Raw genomic sequence first — 22,789 nt, 5'->3', positions numbered from 1 at the left:
CGAATGCGTGAGCTGTAATAATAACATTATAAATCTGGTCATCCCCAATTAGAGATCCGGGTTGGCCAAGTTCAGCACGAATAAGTATTCTTATTGATGTTCCTACTATTCCTGCTCATGCTCCAAATATGAAGTATAAAGTACCAATGTCCTTATGGTTTGTTGAGAATAATCATTTTTGCGGTAAGATGGCTGAATTTTAGGTGGTACACTGTAAATCTACTTATGAGATGTTTTCTCTCTTATCATATTTAGGTCTTATATTCAATTATGATTCTAGACTGCAATTCTAGAGGTGTAAAATTTTACTAAGGCCTAAAAGATTATTCTTTTAATTATAACTTTGAAGGTTATTAGTTTGATTAACTTAAGTCCTTAGTATAATGAAATTAAGGTTGATGTTGAAATCAATCCTATTGTTGAAATTATTACTGTTATAGGAAGAATGATTCTTGATTTTTGGGACTTTATCTTTATAGATCACGAATTTTCTGTGTATGATATAATTAGAGCTGAGAATCTAATACGTATATAGTAGTAGAGTGTAATTGTAGTAAATACAACTATAATAGTTATAATAGTTGTTATATTGTTTTCTATTAATGATTGTATTACAATTCATTTTGGTAAGAATCCAAGGAATGGTGGTAGTCCACCTAAAGATAATAAAGATAAGAATATTATGAATTTAATTTCGGTTTTTATATTTCTGGCTGAATAAATTTGATTTATGAAAAATAAATTTATTTGCTTAAATAATAAAACTATAATTAATCTTAATAGTGAGTAAATAATGAAGTATAGTTCTCAGATGTTTTCTCTGACTGTTAATGATCTAATTATTCAACCTAGATGTCTGATTGATGAATATGCTAAAAGTTGTCGTAAGGATGTTTGATTTAAACCTCCTATTGCCCCAATAATAATTCTTAAGATAATAATTGTTCAAATAAAAGTTCTTAATTGAATACAATAAGATAAGACCATTATTGGGGCGATTTTTTGTCATGTTATTAATGTTAAACAATTATTTCTTCTTGATGCTCCTATAACTTCTGGAAATCAGAAATGGAAAGGTGCACCTCCAATCTTTAATAATAGTCTAGATCTAATTATTATTGATGGGATAAATTCTGTTTCCCATCCCATGGGATATTTTATTTGAATCAGCAAAATTGAAAATAATAATATTGTCGATGCTATTGCTTGGACAATAAAATATTTAATTGATGATTCATTTATTATTATATTTTTATTTCTTGTTAGGAGCGGAATAAATGAAAGTAAGTTGATCTCAAGTCCTATTCAAACCCCAAATCAGGAATTTGATGAAATGGACAGGATCGTTCCTATCATTAATGTTGATAGGAAGAGAAGTTTTGTAGAGTTGTTGGTCATTAAAAAGGAGAGGATTGATACCTCTATAAATGGGGTATGAACCCATTAGCTTGTTTAGCTTACCTTTTTACATTAAGGTGTATGATGCACGTTAGTTTTTGATACTAAAGGAGGTAGTTTAATTCTATCTTATGTAATTTTAATGAAGGTAATTTTATTTACTTTATTTACCCTATCAAGGTAACCCTTTAATCAGGCACTTCATTTATTTAATATAAAAATAGAAAGTTTTTTTTTGAAATTCTTTTATGTATTATTTTGTTTAATTAGGATTAATTTATCCTGCTCATTTTATTTTTATATATATATATATATATATATATAATAAATAATTTATATTAATATATTACATTTAATTGAAATTAAAGTAATATAAGTTCATCTTACCATTATCAATTGATTATTTTAATGCAATTATTTACCTAGGATTATAGCTACTTATGTTTTTAGCTTAAAATAGGTTATTATAATATAATATATATAATAATATGTAATTTAATATTTAATATTATTATAATTGGATATAATAAATAAAATTATTAATTTAAATATAAAATATTTTAATTAATATAAATAATTATATTAATTATAATAATATAATTATGTAAATTATCTATAATTAGTTTATTTAACTAATATATATGAAAGTTAACATAATATAAAAAAGAATTCATATTAATAACATATTATATTAAATTACATAATTGTATAAAATATATTTATTATATTATTTAATCTTTCTTTATTTATTAGTGAAAAGAAAGATTAAATAAGAAAGAATATAATACATTTATTGCTATACATGTTCCATATTAATCTTTATTTATATATAATAGAGAAGTTGTTGTGGTCATACATAGGGGCGTTTCTTTTTTTTTTGTTAATGTTTGTGGTTTTTTTCTTTTTTTTTCTTTAAATATTTGAATCTTTTATTTTTTCCTGAATTAATAGATTTAAAATTTTCTTATTTTTTATTTTTAAAAGTTTTATTCTTGCTTGTTTATTCACTTTTTCTTTGTATTATATGTAAGTTTTGTTAGACTAAATGTTCTTTTTGCAGTAATTTGATTTAATTATCAAGTGATTTTGGATTTAGCAATTGATTTAGTATCGGCATAATTCGTGCCAGCAGCCGCGGTTATACGATTGATACAAGTGAATATTATTGGTTAAAACAGTTGTTTATATTATTAGGGTTGAAATATAAATTTGTAAGGTGAAATGTTAAAATTTATTTGTGGCCCTTTTTATGAATCTGTGAAATTTAAATAATAAACTAGGATTAGATACCCTATTATTTTAAATGTTAATTATATTTACCAGGGTACTATTAGTTAAGGTCTTTAAACCCAAAGAATTTGGCGGTATCTCATTCCATTCAGAGGAACCTACCCCATGATTGATAATACACGATTTACTCTACTTAATTTATTTGTTTGTATATCTCCGTTATCAGAGAATCTTTTTAGAGTTATAATTCTCAAGATTTATAATTATAAAATATTTCAGGTCAAGGTGCAGCTTATAGTTAAGAGGAGGTGGGTTACAATAGATTTTTGTTTATAACGGATTTGATAGTGAAATACTGTTAATGAAGGTGGATTTGATAGTAATTTAAATTATTTAATTTAACTGATATTGGCTCTGAGATGTGTACACATCGCCCGTCGCTCTCATTATTGATTATTCTATTTTATTTTAAAGTAGCTTCAATTTAGATGAGATAAGTCGTAACATAGTAGATGTACTGGAAAGTGTATCTAGGAAGAGTTTCAAGATATAACTTATTAGTAAAGTGTTTCATTTACACTGAAAATTTTTCTGTGTAAATCAGGATATCTTGATTATTTATTTTATTATATTTTTTTTTGTTTATTTAATTATTTAATATAAATAATTTTATTGTATTTTTGTCTCAGTATATTTTATAGAATTGATTTTTTAAATTATAGTTTATTGGTAATGTAAGTGTTTTATGAAATATTATTTTAAATTTTTTTAAGTAGATTTTATTTATTGTACCTTTTGTATCAGGGTTTATCAAAATTTTAGTATTTATTTTACTTGTCTCGATTTGGGTTGATTTATAAATAATTTATAGTTAATGTATCATAATTATTATTAAATTATTTATAGAAATGAGATGTTAATCGTTTCCCAAGATATCTAGTTTCTTAAGAAAAAATTTAATTTTTTAAAGTTATTTGTTTTTATTTAATTTTTTAAGTAAAAATATTAACTTATTTATTCTTTAAGGGATAAGCTTTGAAGTTAATAACCTACAATTTATTTTATAGAAATATAATAGTAAGCTTTAAACCAGCTATCTTTATGATTACGTTTTAGTTCATTATTTTTTATTTTGATTTTATAAATATTTTAGGTTTTTTATTAAGATTATTAATTTAATTTTAAAATTTTTGTAATAATGATAGAATTAGTATATTTATTTGTATGAAATTTTTACCTTGTGAACTTATTATAAGGAACTAGGCAAAATTGATTTCCGCCTGTTTATCAAAAACATGTCCTCTTGTTTATATTTTGAGGTCTGGCCTGCTCACTGAGCGTATTTTTAAAGAGCCGCGGTATTTTGACCGTGCAAAGGTAGCATAATCATTAGTCTCTTAATTAGTGGCTGGAATGAATGGCTTGACGAGAAATCAACTGTCTCTTAATAAATTTTTGAATTTAACTTTTGAGTCAAAAGGCTTAAATTCTTCTTTAGGACGAGAAGACCCTATAGAGCTTGACATTTTACTTTTATATAGTTTTTTGTTTGTCTTTCTATATTTAATGATGATGTTTTGTTGGGGTGACATGAAGAATAGATAAACTCTTCATTATTATATCATTTATTTATGTTTGTTATTTTGATCCATAATTTATGATCATAAGATTAAGTTACCTTAGGGATAACAGCGTAATTGTTTTTGAGAGCTCATATCGACAAAGCAGATTGCGACCTCGATGTTGGATTAAGAAAAATTTTGGGTGGAGGAGCCCAATGATTAGGTCTGTTCGACCTTTAAATTCTTACATGATCTGAGTTCAGACCGGCGTGAGCCAGGTCGGTTTCTATCCTAAGATTGTTAATCCATATTAGTACGAAAGGACCATATGGTTATTATATTTTTTGTTATATTGATTAATATTAATTTATTTACTATTTTGACAGATTAATGTGTTGAATTTAGAATTCATTTATGTAGATTTTTTCTACAAATAGTATTGATACTTTATGATTTATTTATATTTATTTTGAATTTTCTTTTATTGGTTATTTGTGTTTTAATTAGTGTTGCCTTTTTAACTTTATTAGAGCGTAAGGTTTTAGGTTATATTCAGATTCGAAAGGGTCCAAATAAGGTAGGTTTTGTTGGAATTCCTCAGCCATTTAGAGATGCTATTAAGTTAATTTGTAAGGAGCAGCCAATTCCTATTATATCTAATTACCTACTTTATTATTTTTCCCCTGTTTTTAATTTAATGATTTCTTTAGCCGTTTGAGTAATTTTTCCTTATTTAACTTATATGTGTTCTTTTTCTTATGGATTTTTATTTTTTTTATGTTGTACTAGATTAGGTGTTTATACTGTTATAATTGCTGGTTGATCTTCTAATTCAAATTATTCATTATTAGGTTCTCTTCGTTCTGTTGCTCAAACAATTTCTTATGAAGTTAGTTTAGCTTTAATTTTATTGTCTTTAATTATTTTAATTGGTATTTTTAATATGTTTGATTTTATAAACTATCAGCTTTATTGTTGATTTATTATTATTTCTTTTCCCTTAGCTTTAGCTTTCTTTTGCTTCTTGCTTAGCTGAAACTAATCGTACTCCTTTTGATTTTGCTGAAGGGGAATATGAGTTAGTTTCAGGACTTAATATTGAGTATGGTGCGGGTGGTTTTACTTTAATTTTTTTAGCTGAATATACTAGAATTGTCTTCATAAGAATGTTATTGGCTTTAATTTTTTTGGGCGGTGATTTTTATTCTTTTATATTTTTTATTAAGCTTGCTATTATATCTTTTGGTTTTATTTGGGTTCGTGGAACATTACCACGGTTCCGTTATGATAAATTAATGTACTTAGCTTGAAAAAGTTTTTTACCTTTATCTTTGAATTTTTTTATTTTCTTTGTTGGTTTAAAGATTTTATTTATCTCATTTGTTTAGTGAAATTTTTTGAGAAAAGTTAATAGAAGAGTTAAACTTCTAATTTTATGTTTTCAAAACATATGCTTTTCCTAAGCTAATTAACTTTATTCCTTAATTAATTTATCTCATGCGTTTGCGACATGGACATTAATTAAGAAATATGTGAAGTAAATAATTGTTAAGATTTGACCTGTTATAATATAAGGTTCTTCAACAGGTCGTTTACCAATTCACGTTAGTAAGCATACAACAACTACTATAATTCAGAATAAAATTTGATTAATAGGGTAAAATTGAATGCCTCGGAATGGTGTTTTATTATAAAATGGTAAAATTATTAAGATTCTAATTGATAAAAATAATGCAACAACATCTCCTAACTTATTAGGGATAGATCGTAGAATTGCATATGCAAATAGGAAATATCATTCTGGTTGAATGTGAACTGGTGTTACTAATGGGTTGGCAGGTACAAAGTTATCTGGATCTCCTAATAGGTAAGGATTAATTAAACATAGTATAATTAATAATGATGTTATTATTACAAATGTAATAGAATCCTTAAAGGTAAAGTATGGATGGAATGGAATTTTTTCAATATCTCCATTTAGTCCAAGAGGATTATTAGATCCTGTTTGGTGAAGAAAAAATAAATGAATTGCTGCTATAGCAGCAATAATAAATGGTAATACAAAATGGAATGTGAAGAATCGATTTAATGTTGCATTATCAACAGCGAATCCTCCTCATACTCATTGGACTAAATCTGTTCCTAAGTATGGGATTGCTGATAATAAATTAGTAATTACTGTTGCACCTCAAAAAGATATTTGGCCTCAGGGTAAGACATATCCTATAAATGCAGTTGCTATAACTAAAAATAAAATCACTGTACCAATTATTCAGGTATGTATATATATATAAGATCCATAGTAAATTCCCCGTCCTACATGTAAGTAAATACAAATAAAAAATATAGATGCTCCATTTGCGTGTAAGGTTCGGATAATTCAACCATTATTTACGTCTCGGCAGATGTGTACTACACTACTGAAAGCTATTTCAATATTTGATGTATAATGTATAGCTAAAAATAGTCCAGTTACGATTTGAATTACCAAACATAACCCTAATAGGGATCCAAAATTTCATCAAAATGAAATATTTGTTGGGGCAGGTAAGTCAATTAAAGAGTTATTAATAATTTTAATTAAAGGATGTCTTAATCGTAAGGGTTTATTCATTAGTAATTATCTTATTTTACGAATAGGTCCCTGATTAATATTGGTGATTTTAACAACTGCTAGTAGTGCTAAAAATAAATAAATTATTATTATTATTGTAATAATGAATGTTGTTCTATGATATAATTTTTCTAAAGATATTGTTATTTCTTGATAATTGATTGAATTATCAATATTTATAGTTTCGGTGTTTTTGAAAAAGTCTATAAATATAGATATATCTAGAATAGTTAATATTAATATGATAAATACTCACATTATTAATGTAATAATTATAGTGATTGATTTAGGCTGAAATATTTCGTTTGATGCAATTCTTGTAATGTAAATAAATAATACTAGTATACCACCAAGAAATGTTAAAAATAAAATATATGATAATCAATATCTTTCTATTATTGTTCCTGTTATTAATCCAAGTAGGAAGGTTTGAAGGATAATAAAAAGCATTATTGATATTGGGTGTCTTAATTTAATAAAATTAATATTTATTACATTTGATAATGATATAATTATTATTTTGATCATTTCAGGGGTTAGTTTATTTAAAATACCGGTTTTGGGGACCGATGATGGAAGCTTTTCCACCTCTGAAGTTTTAAAAGTGGGGGCTGGACTTATTTCCGGTTTACAAGACCGGCGTTTTTTTTTAAACTATTAAAACTAATGTTTATATTCTCTATTTTTACTTCTTTATTGATTTATTTTGCTGGTGTTTATGTTTTTTCTTCTAAACGTAAACATTTATTAATGGTTCTTTTGAGATTAGAATATATTGTTCTTTCTTTATTTATGTTAGTTATTGTTTTTCTTATTGAGTTTGATTATGATTATTTTTTTCCTGTTATTTTTTTAGTTTTTTCTGTTTGTGAGGGTGCTTTAGGTCTTTCTATTTTAGTTTCAATAATTCGTTCTCATGGTAATGATTTTTTTAATTCTTTTGGTTTATCTTTATGTTAAAGTATTTATTTATAACTATTTTTTTGATCCCTCTTTGTTTATTAAATAATTGTTGATGGTTGGTTCATTCTTTAATGTTTCTGTCAGGTTTTGTTTTTATAATTTGTGTTTATTCATATGCTGATTTGAATATAATTAGATATTATTTTGGTATTGATTATTTTTCTTTTAGTTTAATTTTACTTAGTTTTTGGATTTGTTCTTTAATAATCACTGCTAGAGGTTCAGTTTATTTAAGTTCATATCATTCTAATTTTTTTGTTTTTATGGTTTTGATTTTAATAATTATGCTTTATTGTTCATTTGCTAGATTAAGTCTTCTTTCTTTTTATATTTTTTTTGAGGCTAGATTAGTTCCTACTTTACTTTTAATTTTGGGTTGGGGTTATCAACCTGAGCGTTTGCAGGCTGGTGTTTATTTAATTTTTTATACTTTGGTTGCTAGATTACCTTTATTATTAGTTTTATTTAAGGTTTATGATTTTTCTAATACTTTATATTTTCCTTTACTGGTTGATTTTGGTTCTTATTATTTTATGTTTTATGTATTTATAATTTTGGCTTTTTTAGTTAAGATACCTATGTTTTTGGTTCATTTATGACTTCCTAAGGCTCATGTAGAGGCCCCTATTTCAGGTAGAATATTTCTTGCTGGTGTTTTATTAAAGTTAGGTGGTTATGGTATTTTTCGTGTTATAAAGGTTATTTCTTATTTGGGTTTAAAGTTTAATTATTTTTGATTGTCTTTAGGTTTATCTGGGGGTGTTATTGTAAGATTTATTTGTTTTCGTCAGGTTGATTTAAAGTCTTTAATTGCATATTCTTCTGTTGCTCATATAAGAATGGTTATTGGTGGATTGATGACTATGAATTGATGAGGTTGTGTAGGTTCTCTTTCTCTAATGGTTGGTCATGGTTTATGTTCTTCTGGTTTATTTTGTTTATCTAATATTATTTATGAACGTTTAGGTAGACGAAGATTATTAATTAACAAGGGTATAATTAATTTGATGCCAAGAATGGCTTCATGATGATTTCTTTTAAGATCATCAAATATGGCTGCTCCTCCTTCTTTAAATTTGGTAGGTGAAATTAGATTATTAAATAGAATTATATCTTGATCTTCTTTTAGATTCTTTGCTTTGATTTTTTTATCTTTTTTTAGAGCTGTTTATACTTTGTATATATATTCTTATTCTCAGCATGGGAATTATTATTCTGGTGTTTATACTTGTTCTCTTGGTTATTTTCGTGAATATCATCTTTTACTTTTACATTGATTGCCTTTAAATATTCTCTGTTTAAAGGGTGAATATTTCTTTGTTTAGTTTGCTTAAGTATTTTAATTAAAAATATTGTTTTGTGGAATCAATGATATGAAGTTTTTCATCTTAGGCCGTGAATTTATTTTCTATTTGTTCTTTGAGTTTTTTTTCTTTGTTTATTTCGAGAACTATAATTTTTATTTTAGGTATTTATTATTTAATAATTGATTATAGAGTTTTTGTTGAGTGAGAGCTTTTCAATTTAAATGGTTCTATAGTTGTTATAACTTTAATTTTGGATTGAATATCTCTTATTTTTATATCTTTTGTTATATATATTTCTTCTTTGGTTATTTATTATAGAGAGGATTATATATCTGGTGAAAAGAATATAAATCGTTTTATTATTATTGTTTTAATATTTATTCTTTCTATAGGTTTTTTAATTATTAGTCCTAATTTAATTAGAATTTTATTAGGTTGAGATGGTTTAGGTTTAGTTTCTTATTGTTTAGTTATTTATTATCAAAATGTAAAATCTTATAGTGCTGGTATATTAACTGCACTTTCTAATCGTATTGGTGATGTTGCTATTTTAATTTCTATTGCATGAATGTTAAATTTTGGTGGTTGAAATTATATTTATTATTATGATTTTATTTCTAATTCTTTTGAAATAAAGCTCATTACTATATTAATTGTTTTAGCAGCTATAACTAAGAGAGCTCAGATTCCTTTCTCTTCATGACTTCCTGCTGCTATAGCAGCTCCTACTCCTGTTTCTGCTTTAGTTCATTCTTCTACTCTTGTTACTGCTGGTGTTTATTTATTAATTCGTTTTAGACCAATATTGGATACTTATAATTGTGGTTGATTTTTACTTTTAATTGGTTGTATAACTATATTTATGGCTGGATTGGGCGCTAATTTTGAGTTTGATTTAAAGAAGATTATTGCTCTTTCTACTTTAAGACAACTTGGTTTAATAATAAGAATTTTGGCTATAGGTTATCCAAAGCTTGCATTTTTTCATTTATTGGCTCATGCTTTATTTAAGGCATTATTATTTATATGTGCAGGTTCAATAATTCATAATTTGAAGGATTCTCAGGATATTCGTTTTATAGGATCAATTGTTAATTTCATACCTTTAACTTCAGTTTGTTTTAATGTTTCTAGTTTATCTTTGTGTGGAATACCTTTTTTAGCAGGATTTTATTCAAAGGATTTAATTCTTGAGATGGTTTGTTTAAGATGAATTAATTGTTTAATTTTTTTCTTTATTTTTTTCTACTGGTTTAACTGCTTCTTATTCTTTTCGTTTGTTTTATTATTCAATATCTGGTGATAATAATTTTTATTCTAGATTTTCTTTTGATGATAAGGGTTATTATATTTCATTTGGAATAATTGGTCTATTGTTTGTTGCTGTTTTTGGCGGTAGTCTTTTATCTTGATTAATTTTTCCTATTTCTCATGTGATTGCTTTACCTTATTATTTAAAGTTTTTACTATTACAGTTGTTATTTTAGGTGCTTATTTAGGTTATCTTATTTCTAATTTTGATTTTTCTCATAATTTATTTTCTTTAAGTATACTTTCTTTTGTTAGATTTGCTGGTTCTATATGATTTATACCTTTTCTTTCAACTAAGTTTATTAGATATATTCCTTTAAAAATAGGTTATTATTCATCTAAGTCATTTGATTATGGTTGAGGTGAATTACTTGGTGGTCAAGGTTTATATAGATTATTTATTTATTTAATTGGTTATATTCAAGGTTGATATGATTCTAATTTCAAGATTTATCTTTTAACTTTTATTTTTTGAATATTTATTTTGGTAATATTGTTTTTCGTTTACTTAAATAGCTTATAATTAGAGCGTGACACTGAAGATGTTAAGGAAGTATTTTTACTTTTAAGTATTTATAAATATAGATCTATTATTTTTACAGTGAAAATGTAATGTTTTATTTAAACTATATAAATTTTAGAAATGTTAACGGAGTTTAACCGCTAATATAAAAAGTTAGCAGCTTTCATATTGGCTTTACATTTCCTTAATTGGAACTATTATAGTTCAATTATATTATTAACAGTAATACGCCTCTTTTTGGCTTCAATTAATAAGAATAAGGGTAGTACATACCAATCTTCCAGGTCGAAACTGACTGCAATATTTCGCTTCTTATTCTATTTAAGGTTGATTGATAATATCAATACTTTTTGAATGCAACCCAAATGTTATATTTAACTACAACCCTTTATTCTGCTCATTGTAATGCTCCTTGGTTTCATTCATGGTATAGTCCTCCTAATAGAACTAGAATAAAAAATATTGTTGATACCGTTCAGATTATAATGTCTGAAGTTTTAAAAATAATTACAATTGGTAGAATTAGTGCAATTTCTACATCAAAAATTAAAAAGATTACTGCGATTAGGAAGAATCGTATTGAGAATGGTATTCGTGCTGATCTTTTTGGATCAAACCCACATTCAAATGGTGATCTTTTTTCTCGATCATTAATTAATTTTTTTGATAGTGTTGTTGCCAGGATTATAACAATTATTGGAATAATAAATCTAATGAAAACTCTTGTTGATAGAATTAGAATTGTTTTTCTTGATTTATATCAAGCTTTCTGATTGGAAGTCAAATGCACTATTTATAATTGAAAAACAATTATCTACCTCTTCAATAAATAGAGATATATAAGAATAATCATACTACATCTACGAAGTGTCAGTATCATGCTGCTGCTTCAAATCCAAAGTGATGTCTTGGTGAAAATTGATTTATTGAGTGTCGAAGTAGACAAGTTGATAAAAAGATTGTTCCAATAATTACGTGTAAACCATGGAATCCTGTTGCAACAAAGAATGTTGATCCATAAACTGCATCTGCAATGGTAAAAGGTGCTTCTCAATATTCATATGCTTGAAGTATTGTAAAGTATAGTCCTAATAACACTGTGAAGAATAATCCTTGTAGTGCTTGAGTATGATTAGATTCCATTAAACTATGATGTGCTCATGTTACTGTTACTCCTGATGCTAAAAGAATAGCTGTATTAAGTAATGGAATTTGTATAGGGTTAAAGGGTTGAATTCCTATTGGAGGTCATAGTATTCCTAGTTCAATTGTTGGTGCTAATCTTCTTCTAAAGAATGCTCAAAAAAAAGAAACGAAAAATAATACCTCTGATGCAATAAATAAAATTATTCCTCATCGTAATCCAATTGATACAAATCCTGTATGTAATCCTTGATATGTTCCTTCTCGTACTACATCTCGTCATCATTGAATTATAGTTAGTAGGGTAATTCCAAATCCAATTATGAATAAGTTAATATTAAATAGGTGGAATCATTTTGCTAGTCCTGATACTAGGACTATTGCTCCAATTGCTCCTGTTAATGGTCAAGGTCTATAGTCTACTAAGTGGAATGGGTGGTTTGAGTGAGTTGTTAACATAGGTTTAATATACTTCTCTAGAATATAGAGTTCTTAGAATTGAGAAAACATAGGCTTGAATTATTGCTACTGCTGATTCTAGAATTAATAGAAGTATTTGTCCAATAATTAGTAATGAGATTAAGTTTATTGCTATAGATGGTCCTGTGTTTCCTAATAAGGTTAATAATAAGTGTCCTGCAATTATATTTGCTGCCAACCGTACTGCTAATGTACCTGGTCGAATAACATTACTAATTGTTTCAATTAGTACTATAAATGATATTAATGCAGGCGGTGTACCTTGTGGTACAAGGTGTGTAAATATATGATTAGTATGGTTAATTCATCCAAATAATATAAATCTTAGCCATATAGGTAGGGCAATTGCAAATGTTAATGCTAAATGTCTTGTTCTAGTAAAAATATAAGCGAATAATCCTATGAAATTGTTAAATAATATTATAATAAAAATTGAGATGAAAATGAATGTTGTTCCATTAAATGATTTTGGTCCAAGAAGTGTTTTAAATTCATTATGTAAGGTTAAATTTAGTTTATTTCAGATAATGTTAATTCGTGATGGTGTAAGTCAAAATAGTGATGGGATTAATAATAATCCTAGAAATGTTCTAGTTCAATTTAATGATAAATTAAAGATGTTAGTTGATGGGTCAAATGTTGAGAATAGATTTGTTATCATTTTCAATTTAAGTTTTTTATTTCAATTGTTCCTTTTTCTGCTCTTTTAATAAGGTTAGGTTTAAATGAGAAGAAGTTTATTTGATTAAACAAGATTAATGTAGCTGAAAATATAATGAATAGTGAGAATCATATAAGAGGGGATATTTGAGGGATTTGGATATAATTTCCCCATCAGAAGTAGTCGTTAATTTACTATTATTTGGTTTAAGAGACCATTACTTACTTTCAGTCATCTGATGAATTTCAAGGTGTACTAATTTTTTTTAGTTACTTTAGATTGACACTCTAATGTTATTTATTTTAACTAACACCTTAAATTATGTTAGATAATCACTTAATAAATAAATTTACTGAAGTTCTTTCAATTACAATTGGTATAAATCTGTGGTTTGCTCCACAGATTTCTGAGCATTGTCCAAAGAATAATCCAGGTCGATTTATTGTGAATGTTCCTTGATTTAACCGACCTGGCGTTGCATCAATTTTAACCCCTAATGCAGGAACTGCTCATGAGTGTAGAACATCTGATGCTCTTGTTAATACTCGTACTTCTGTATTTATTGGTAGGATTGTTCGGTTATCTACATCTAGTAGTCGGAATCCATCATTTTCTAGGTCTTGTTCTGGTGTTATATAAGTGTCAAATTCTACGTCTATGAAGTCTGAATATTCATATCTTCAATATCATTGTCGTCCAATGGTTTTAATTGTAATTATTGCATCTACTGAATCATCAAGTAAATATAATAGTCGTAATGATGGAAGGGCAATAAAAATTAATGTAATTGCTGGTAAAGCTGTTCAGATTGTTTCAATTAAATGTCCATGAAGTATATTACGGTTAGTATAGGCAATAAATAATATATAACTTAGGGCATAACCTACAATTACTGTAATTAATAATAATACGACCATAGTATGATCATGAAAGAATGATAATTGCTCCATTAATGGTGAAGCTCCATCTTGAAGAGATAAATTTGATCATGTTGCCATTAATAAATATTTTCTAATAAAAGGTCAAACCTTTGATTGTAGAGCTTAAATCTACTGCACTAATCTGCCATATTAGAATCTAGAGATTAATGGTAATTCTGAGTAACTATGTTCTGCAGGAGGGTTATTTTGTAGTCATTCTGTTGATCTTCTTATGTTAGCTCTAAATATAATTGCTCGGTTTGTAATCATTCTTTCTCATATAATTACAATGAATATAATGATTCCTACAATAGAAATTGTAGACCCAATTCTTGATACTACGTTTCATGATGTATATGCATCTGGGTAGTCAGAGTATCGTCGAGGTATTCCTGCTAATCCTAGGAAGTGTTGAGGAAAGAATGTTAAATTTACTCCAATGAATATAATTGTAAATTGGATTTTTAATCATGTATTATTTATAGTTAATCCTGTAAATGGTGGATATCATTGAATGACACCTCCTATAATTGCAAATACTGCTCCTATAGATAATACATAATGAAAGTGGGCTACTACATAATATGTATCATGTAATACAATAACAAGTGATGAATTTGCTAATACTAATCCTGTTAATCCACCAATTGTAAATAGGAAAATAAATCCTAGAGCTCATAATAATGGTGGATTGAACTTGAATTTAGTTCCATATAATGTAGCTAATCATCTAAATACCTTAATTACTGTAGGTACAGCAATAATTATTGTTGCTGATGTAAAATACGCTCGTGTGTCAACATCCATTCCTACTGTAAATATATGATGTGCTCATACAATAAATCCTATTAGTCCAATTGATAGTATAGCATAAATTATACCTAATGTTCCAAATGATTCAATTTTTCCTCTTTCTTGACATACAATATGTGAAATAATTCCGAACCCCGGTAGAATTAAAATATAAACTTCTGGGTGTCCAAAGAATCAAAATAGATGTTGATATAGAATTGGGTCACCCCCTCCTGCAGGGTCAAGAATGATGTATTTAAATTTCGATCTGTTAATAATATAGTAATAGCTCCTGCTAAAACTGGAGGTGAAAGAAGGAGAAGTAATGCTGTAATAGCTACAGATCATACAAATAAAGGTGTTTGATCTAAAGTTATACTTTCTGATCGTATATTAATTGCTGTTGTAATGAAATTCACTGCACCAAGAATAGATGATACACCTGCTAAGTGCAGTGAAAAAATAGCTAGATCTACAGATGCACCCCCGTGTGCAATAGCTCCTGCTAGAGGAGGGTAAACTGTTCATCCTGTACCAGCACCATTATCTACTATAGAAGATGTAAGAAGAAGGGTTAGTGAAGGTGGTAGTAATCAAAAACTTATATTATTTATTCGTGGAAATGCTATATCTGGTGCACCAATTATTAGTGGAACAAGTCAATTACCAAATCCACCAATTATAATAGGTATTACTATAAAGAAAATTATTACGAATGCGTGAGCTGTAATAATAACATTATAAATCTGGTCATCCCCAATTAGAGATCCGGGTTGGCCAAGTTCAGCACGAATAAGTATTCTTATTGATGTTCCTACTATTCCTGCTCATGCTCCAAATATGAAGTATAAAGTACCAATGTCCTTATGGTTTGTTGAGAATAATCATTTTTGCGGTAAGATGGCTGAATTTTAGGTGGTACACTGTAAATCTACTTATGAGATGTTTTCTCTCTTATCATATTTAGGTCTTATATTCAATTATGATTCTAGACTGCAATTCTAGAGGTGTAAAATTTTACTAAGGCCTAAAAGATTATTCTTTTAATTATAACTTTGAAGGTTATTAGTTTGATTAACTTAAGTCCTTAGTATAATGAAATTAAGGTTGATGTTGAAATCAATCCTATTGTTGAAATTATTACTGTTATAGGAAGAATGATTCTTGATTTTTGGGACTTTATCTTTATAGATCACGAATTTTCTGTGTATGATATAATTAGAGCTGAGAATCTAATACGTATATAGTAGTAGAGTGTAATTGTAGTTAATACAACTATAATAGTTATAATAGTTGTTATATTGTTTTCTATTAATGATTGTATTACAATTCATTTTGGTAAGAATCCAAGGAATGGTGGTAGTCCACCTAAAGATAATAAAGATAAGAATATTATGAATTTAATTTCGGTTTTTATATTTCTGGCTGAATAAATTTGATTTATGAAAAATAAATTTATTTGCTTAAATAATAAAACTATAATTAATCTTAATAGTGAGTAAATAATGAAGTATAGTTCTCAGATGTTTTCTCTGACTGTTAATGATCTAATTATTCAACCTAGATGTCTGATTGATGAATATGCTAAAAGTTGTCGTAAGGATGTTTGATTTAAACCTCCTATTGCCCCAATAATAATTCTTAAGATAATAATTGTTCAAATAAAAGTTCTTAATTGAATACAATAAGATAAGACCATTATTGGGGCGATTTTTTGTCATGTTATTAATGTTAAACAATTATTTCATCTTGATGCTCCTATAACTTCTGGAAATCAGAAATGGAAAGGTGCAGCTCCAATCTTTAATAATAGTCTAGATCTAATTATTATTGATGGGATAAATTCTGTTTCCCATCCCATGGGATATTTTATTTGAATCAGCAAAATTGAAAATAATAATATTGTCGATGCTATTGCTTGGACAATAAAATATTTAATTGATGATTCATTTATTATTATATTTTTATTTCTTGTTAGGAGCGGAATAAATGAAAGTAAGTTGATCTCAAGTCCTATTCAAACCCCAAATCAGGAATTTGATGAAATGGACAGGATCATTCCTATCATTATGTTGATAGGAAGAGAAGTTTTGTAGAGTTGTTGGTCATTAAAAAGGAGAGGATTGATACCTCTATAAATGGGGTATGAACCCATTAGCTTGTTTAGCTTACCTTTTTACATTAAGGTGTATGATGCACATTAGTTTTTGATACTAAAGGAGGTAGTTTAATTCTATCTTATGTAATTTTAATGAAGGTAATTTTATTTACTTTATTTACCCTATCAAGGTAACCCTTTAATCAGGCACTTCATTTATTTAATATAAAAATCGAAAGTTTTTTTTTGAAATTCTTTTATGTATTATTTTGTTTAATTAGGATTAATTTATCCTGCTCATTTTATTTTTTTATATATATATATATAATAAATAATTTATATTAATATATTACATTTAATTGAAATTAAAGTATTATAAGTTCATCTTACCATTTTCAATTGATTATTTTAATGCAATTATTTACCTAGGATTATAGCTACTTATGTTTTTAGCTTAAAATAGGTTATTATAATATAATATATATAATAATATGTAATTTAATATTTAATATTATTATAATTGGATATAATAAATAAAATTATTAATTTAAATATAAAATATTATAATTAATATAAATAATTATATTAATTATAATAATATAATTATGTAAATTATCTATAATTAGATTATTTAACTAATATATATGAAAGTTAACTTAATATAAAAAAAAGAATTCATATTAATAACATATTATATTAAATTACATAATTGTATAAAATATATTTATTATATTATTTAATCTTTCTTTATTTATTAGTGAAAAGAAAGATTAAATAAGAAAGAATATAATACATTTATTGCTATACATGTTCCATATTAATCTTTAATTATATATAATAGAGAAGTTGTTGTGGTCATACATTGGGGCGTTTCTTTTTTTTTTTGTTAATGTTTGTGGTTTTTTTCTTTTTTTTTCTTTAAATATTTGAATCTTTTATTTTTTCCTGAATTAATAGATTTAAAATTTTCTTATTTTTTATTTTTAAAAGTTTTATTCTTGCTTGTTTATTCACTTTTTCTTTGTATTATATGTAAGTTTTGTTAGACTAAATGTTCTTTTTGCAGTAATTTGATTTAATAATCAAGTGATTTTGGATTTAGCAATTGATTTAGTATCGGCATAATTCGTGCCAGCAGCCGCGGTTATACGATTGATACAAGTGAATATTATTGGTTAAAACAGTTGTTTATATTATTAGGGTTGAAATATAAATTTGTAAGGTGAAATGTTAAAATTTATTTGTGGCCCTTTTTATGAATCTGTCAAATTTAAATAATAAACTAGGATTAGATACCCTATTATTTTAAATGTTAATTATATTTACCAGGGTACTATTAGTTAAGGTCTTTAAACCCAAAGAATTTGGCGGTATCTCATTCCATTCAGAGGAACCTACCCCATGATTGATAATACACGATTTACTCTACTTAATTTATTTGTTTGTATATCTCCGTTATCAGAGAATCTTTTTAGAGTTATAATTCTCAAGATTTATAATTATAAAATATTTCAGGTCAAGGTGCAGCTTATAGTTAAGAGGAGGTGGGTTACAATAGATTTTTGTTTATAACGGATTTGATAGTGAAATACTGTTAATGAAGGTGGATTTGATAGTAATTTAATTTATTTAATTTAACTGATATTGGCTCTGAGATGTGTACACATCGCCCGTCGCTCTCATTATTGATTATTCTATTTTATTTTAAAGTAGCTTCAATTTAGATGAGATAAGTCGTAACATAGTAGATGTACTGGAAAGTGTATCTAGGAAGAGTTTCAAGATATAACTTATTAGTAAAGTGTTTCATTTACACTGAAAATTTTTCTGTGCAAATCAGGATATCTTGATTATTTATTTTATTATATTTATTTTTTGTATATTTAATTATTTAATATAAATAATTTTATTGTATTTTTGTCTCAGTATATTTTATAGAATTGATTTTTTAAATTATAGTTTATTGGTAATGTAAGTGTTTTATGAAATATTATTTTAAATTTTTTTAAATAGATTTTATTTATTGTACCTTTTGTATCAGGGTTTATCAAAATTTTAGTATTTATTTTACTTGTCTCGATTTGGGTTGATTTATAAATAATTTATAGTTAATGTATCATAATTATTATTAAATTATTTATAGAAATGAGATGTTAATCGTTTCCCAAGATATCTAGTTTCTTAAGAAAAAATTTAGTTTTTTAAAGTTATTTGTTTTTATTTAATTTTTTAAGTAAAAATATTAACTTATTTATTCTTTAAGGGATAAGCTTTGAAGTTAATAACCTATAATTTATTTTATAGAAATATAATAGTAAGCTTTAAACCAGCTATCTTTAAGATTACGATTTAGTTCATTATTTTTTATTTTGATTTTATAAATATTTTAGGTTTTTTATTAAGATTATTAATTTAATTTTAAAATTTTTGTAATAATGATAGAATTAGTATATTTATTTGTATGAAATTTTTACCTTGTGAACTTATTATAAGGAACTAGGCAAAATTGATTTCCGCCTGTTTATCAAAAACATGTCCTCTTGTTTATATTTTGAGGTCTGGCCTGCTCACTGAGCGTATTTTTAAAGAGCCGCGGTATTTTGACCGTGCAAAGGTAGCATAATCATTAGTCTCTTAATTAGTGGCTGGAATGAATGGCTTGACGAGAAATCAACTGTCTCTTAATAAATTTTTGAATTTAACTTTTGAGTCAAAAGGCTTAAATTCTTCTTTAGGACGAGAAGACCCTATAGAGCTTGACATTTTACTTTTATATAGTTTTTTGTTTGTCTTTCTATATTTAATGATGATGTTTTGTTGGGGTGACATGAAGAATACATAAACTCTTCATTATTATATCATTTATTTATGTTTGTTATTTTGATCCATAATTTATGATCATAAGATTAAGTTACCTTAGGGATAACAGCGTAATTGTTTTTGAGAGCTCATATCGACAAAGCAGATTGCGACCTCGATGTTGGATTAAGAAAAATTTTGGGTGCAGGAGCCCAATGATTAGGTCTGTTCGACCTTTAAATTCTTACATGATCTGAGTTCAGACCAGCGTGAGCCAGGTCGGTTTCTATCCTAAGATTGTTAATCCATATTAGTACGAAAGGACCATATGGTTAAAATATTTTTTGTTATATTGATTAATATTAATTTATTTACTATTTTGACAGATTAATGTGTTGAATTTAGAATTCATTTATGTAGATTTTTTCTACAAATAGTATTGATACTTTATGATTTATTTATATTTATTTTGAATTTTCTTTTATTGGTTATTTGTGTTTTAATTAGTGTTGCCTTTTTAACTTTATTAGAGCGTAAGGTTTTAGGTTATATTCAGATTCGAAAGGGTCCAAATAAGGTAGGTTTTGTTGGAATTCCTCAGCCATTTAGAGATGCTATTAAGTTAATTTGTAAGGAGCAGCCAATTCCTATTATATCTAATTACCTACTTTATTATTTTTCCCCTGTTTTTAATTTAATGATTTCTTTAGCCGTTTGAGTAATTTTTCCTTATTTAACTTATATGTGTTTTTTTTCTTATGGATTTTTATTTTTTTTATGTTGTACTAGATTAGGTGTTTATACTGTTATAATTGCTGGTTGATCTTCTAATTCAAATTATTCATTATTAGGTTCTCTTCGTTCTGTTGCTCAAACAATTTCTTATGAAGTTAGTTTAGCTTTAATTTTATTGTCTTTAATTATTTTAATTGGTAGTTTTAATATGTTTGATTTTATAAACTATCAGATTTATTGTTGATTTATTATTATTTCTTTTCCTTTAGCTTTAGCTTGTTTTGCTTCTTGCTTAGCTGAAACTAATCGTACTCCTTTTGATTTTGCTGAAGGGGAATCTGAGTTAGTTTCAGAATTTAATATTGAGTATGGTGCGGGTGGTTTTACTTTAATTTTTTAGCTGAATATACTAGAATTGTCTTCATAAGAATGTTACTGGCTTTAATTTTTTTGGGCGGTGATTTTTATTCTTTTATATTTTTTATTAAGCTTGCTATTATATCTTTTGGTTTTATTTGGGTTCGTGGAACATTACCACGGTTCCGTTATGATAAATTAATGTACTTAGCTTGAAAAAGTTTTTTACCTTTATCTTTGAATTTTTTTATTTTCTTTGTTGGTTTAAATAGGTAAGGATTAATTAAACATAGTATAATTAATAATGATGTTATTATTACAAATGTAATAGAATCCTTAAAGGTAAAGTATGGATGGAATGGAATCCATCATTTTCTAGGTCTTGTTCTGGTGTTATATAAGTGTCAAATTCTACGTCTATGAAGTCTGAATATTCATATCTTCAATATCATTGTCGTCCAATGGTTTTAATTGTAATTATTGCATCTACTGAATCATCAAGTAAATATAATAGTCGTAATGATGGAAGGGCAATAAAAATTAATGTAATTGCTGGTAAAGCTGTTCAGATTGTTTCAATTAAATGTCCATGAAGTATATTACGGTTAGTATAGGCAATAAATAATATATAACTTAGGGCATAACCTACAATTACTGTAATTAATAATAATACGACCATAGTATGATCATGAAAGAATGATAATTGCTCCATTAATGGTGAAGCTCCATCTTGAAGAGATAAATTTGATCATGTTGCCAATAATAAATATTTTCTAATAAAAGGTCAAACCTTTATTTGCAGAGCTTAAATCTACTGCACTAATCTGCCATATTAGAATCTAGAGATTAATGGTAATTCTGAGTAACTATGTTCTGCAGGAGGGTTATTTTGTAGTCATTCTGTTGATCTTCTTATGTTAGCTCTAAATATAATTGCTCGGTTTGTAATCATTCTTTATCATATAATTACAATGAATATAATGATTCCTACAATAGAAATTGTAGACCCAATTCTTGATACTACGTTTCATGATGTATATGCGTCTGGGTAGTCAGAGTATCGTCGAGGTATTCCTGCTAATCCTAGGAAGTGTTGAGGAAAGAATGTTAAATTTACTCCAATGAATATAATTGTAAATTGGATTTTTAATCATGTATTATTTATAGTTAATCCTGTAAATAGTGGATATCATTGAATGACACCTCCTATAATTGCAAATACTGCTCCTATAGATAATACATAATGAAAGTGGGCTACTACATAATATGTATCATGTAATACAATAACAAGTGATGAATTTGCTAATACTAATCCTGTTAATCCACCAATTGTAAATAGGAAAATAAATCCTAGAGCTCATAATAATGGTGGATTGAACTTGAATTTAGTTCCATATAATGTAGCTAATCATCTAAATACCTTAATTCCTGTAGGTACAGCAATAATTATTGTTGCTGATGTAAAATATGCTCGTGTGTCAACATCCATTCCTACTGTAAATATATGATGTGCTCATACAATAAATCCTATTAGTCCAATTGATAGTATAGCATAAATTATACCTAATGTTCCAAATGATTCAATTTTTCCTCTTTCTTGACATACAATATGTGAAATAATTCCGAACCCCGGTAGAATTAAAATATAAACTTCTGGGTGTCCAAAGAATCAAAATAGATGTTGATATAGAATTGGGTCACCCCCTCCTGCAGGGTCAAAGAATGATGTATTTAAATTTCGATCTGTTAATAATATAGTAATAGCTCCTGCTAAAACTGGAAGTGAAAGAAGGAGAAGTAATGCTGTAATAGCTACAGATCATACAAATAAAGGTGTTTGATCTAAAGTTATACTTTCTGATCGTATATTAATTGCTGTTGTAATGAAATTCACTG

General features: G+C 26.5%; 3 long non-coding RNA genes across 3 annotated transcripts in view; 2 read left to right on the top strand and 1 right to left on the bottom strand.

Annotated features, from left to right (window-relative positions):
• The window catches only part of LOC126302232 (uncharacterized), a 179,977-nt gene that overhangs the window by 45,516 nt on the left and 111,672 nt on the right, over positions 1-22,789 (top strand). The window lies entirely within an intron of this gene.
• LOC126302222 (uncharacterized) overlaps positions 4,154-22,789 on the bottom strand; it is a 130,231-nt gene continuing 111,595 nt past the window's right edge. The window contains exon 2 of the long non-coding RNA XR_007553128.1: positions 4,154-4,424. This is a non-coding gene — a long non-coding RNA (uncharacterized LOC126302222). The remainder of the gene's footprint in view (positions 4,425-22,789) is intronic.
• On the top strand, positions 14,274-22,572 carry LOC126302230 (uncharacterized). Its single transcript, XR_007553136.1, has 2 exons — positions 14,274-14,864; positions 22,328-22,572. It is a non-coding gene; the product is annotated as an uncharacterized LOC126302230 (long non-coding RNA).

Source organism: Schistocerca gregaria, unplaced genomic scaffold, assembly GCF_023897955.1.
Source record: "Schistocerca gregaria isolate iqSchGreg1 unplaced genomic scaffold, iqSchGreg1.2 ptg000169l, whole genome shotgun sequence".
Classification (NCBI taxonomy): Eukaryota; Metazoa; Arthropoda; class Insecta; order Orthoptera; family Acrididae; genus Schistocerca; species Schistocerca gregaria.
The sequence above is the reverse complement of the archived record's forward strand: the minus strand, read 5'-3'. Positions and strand labels throughout refer to the sequence as shown.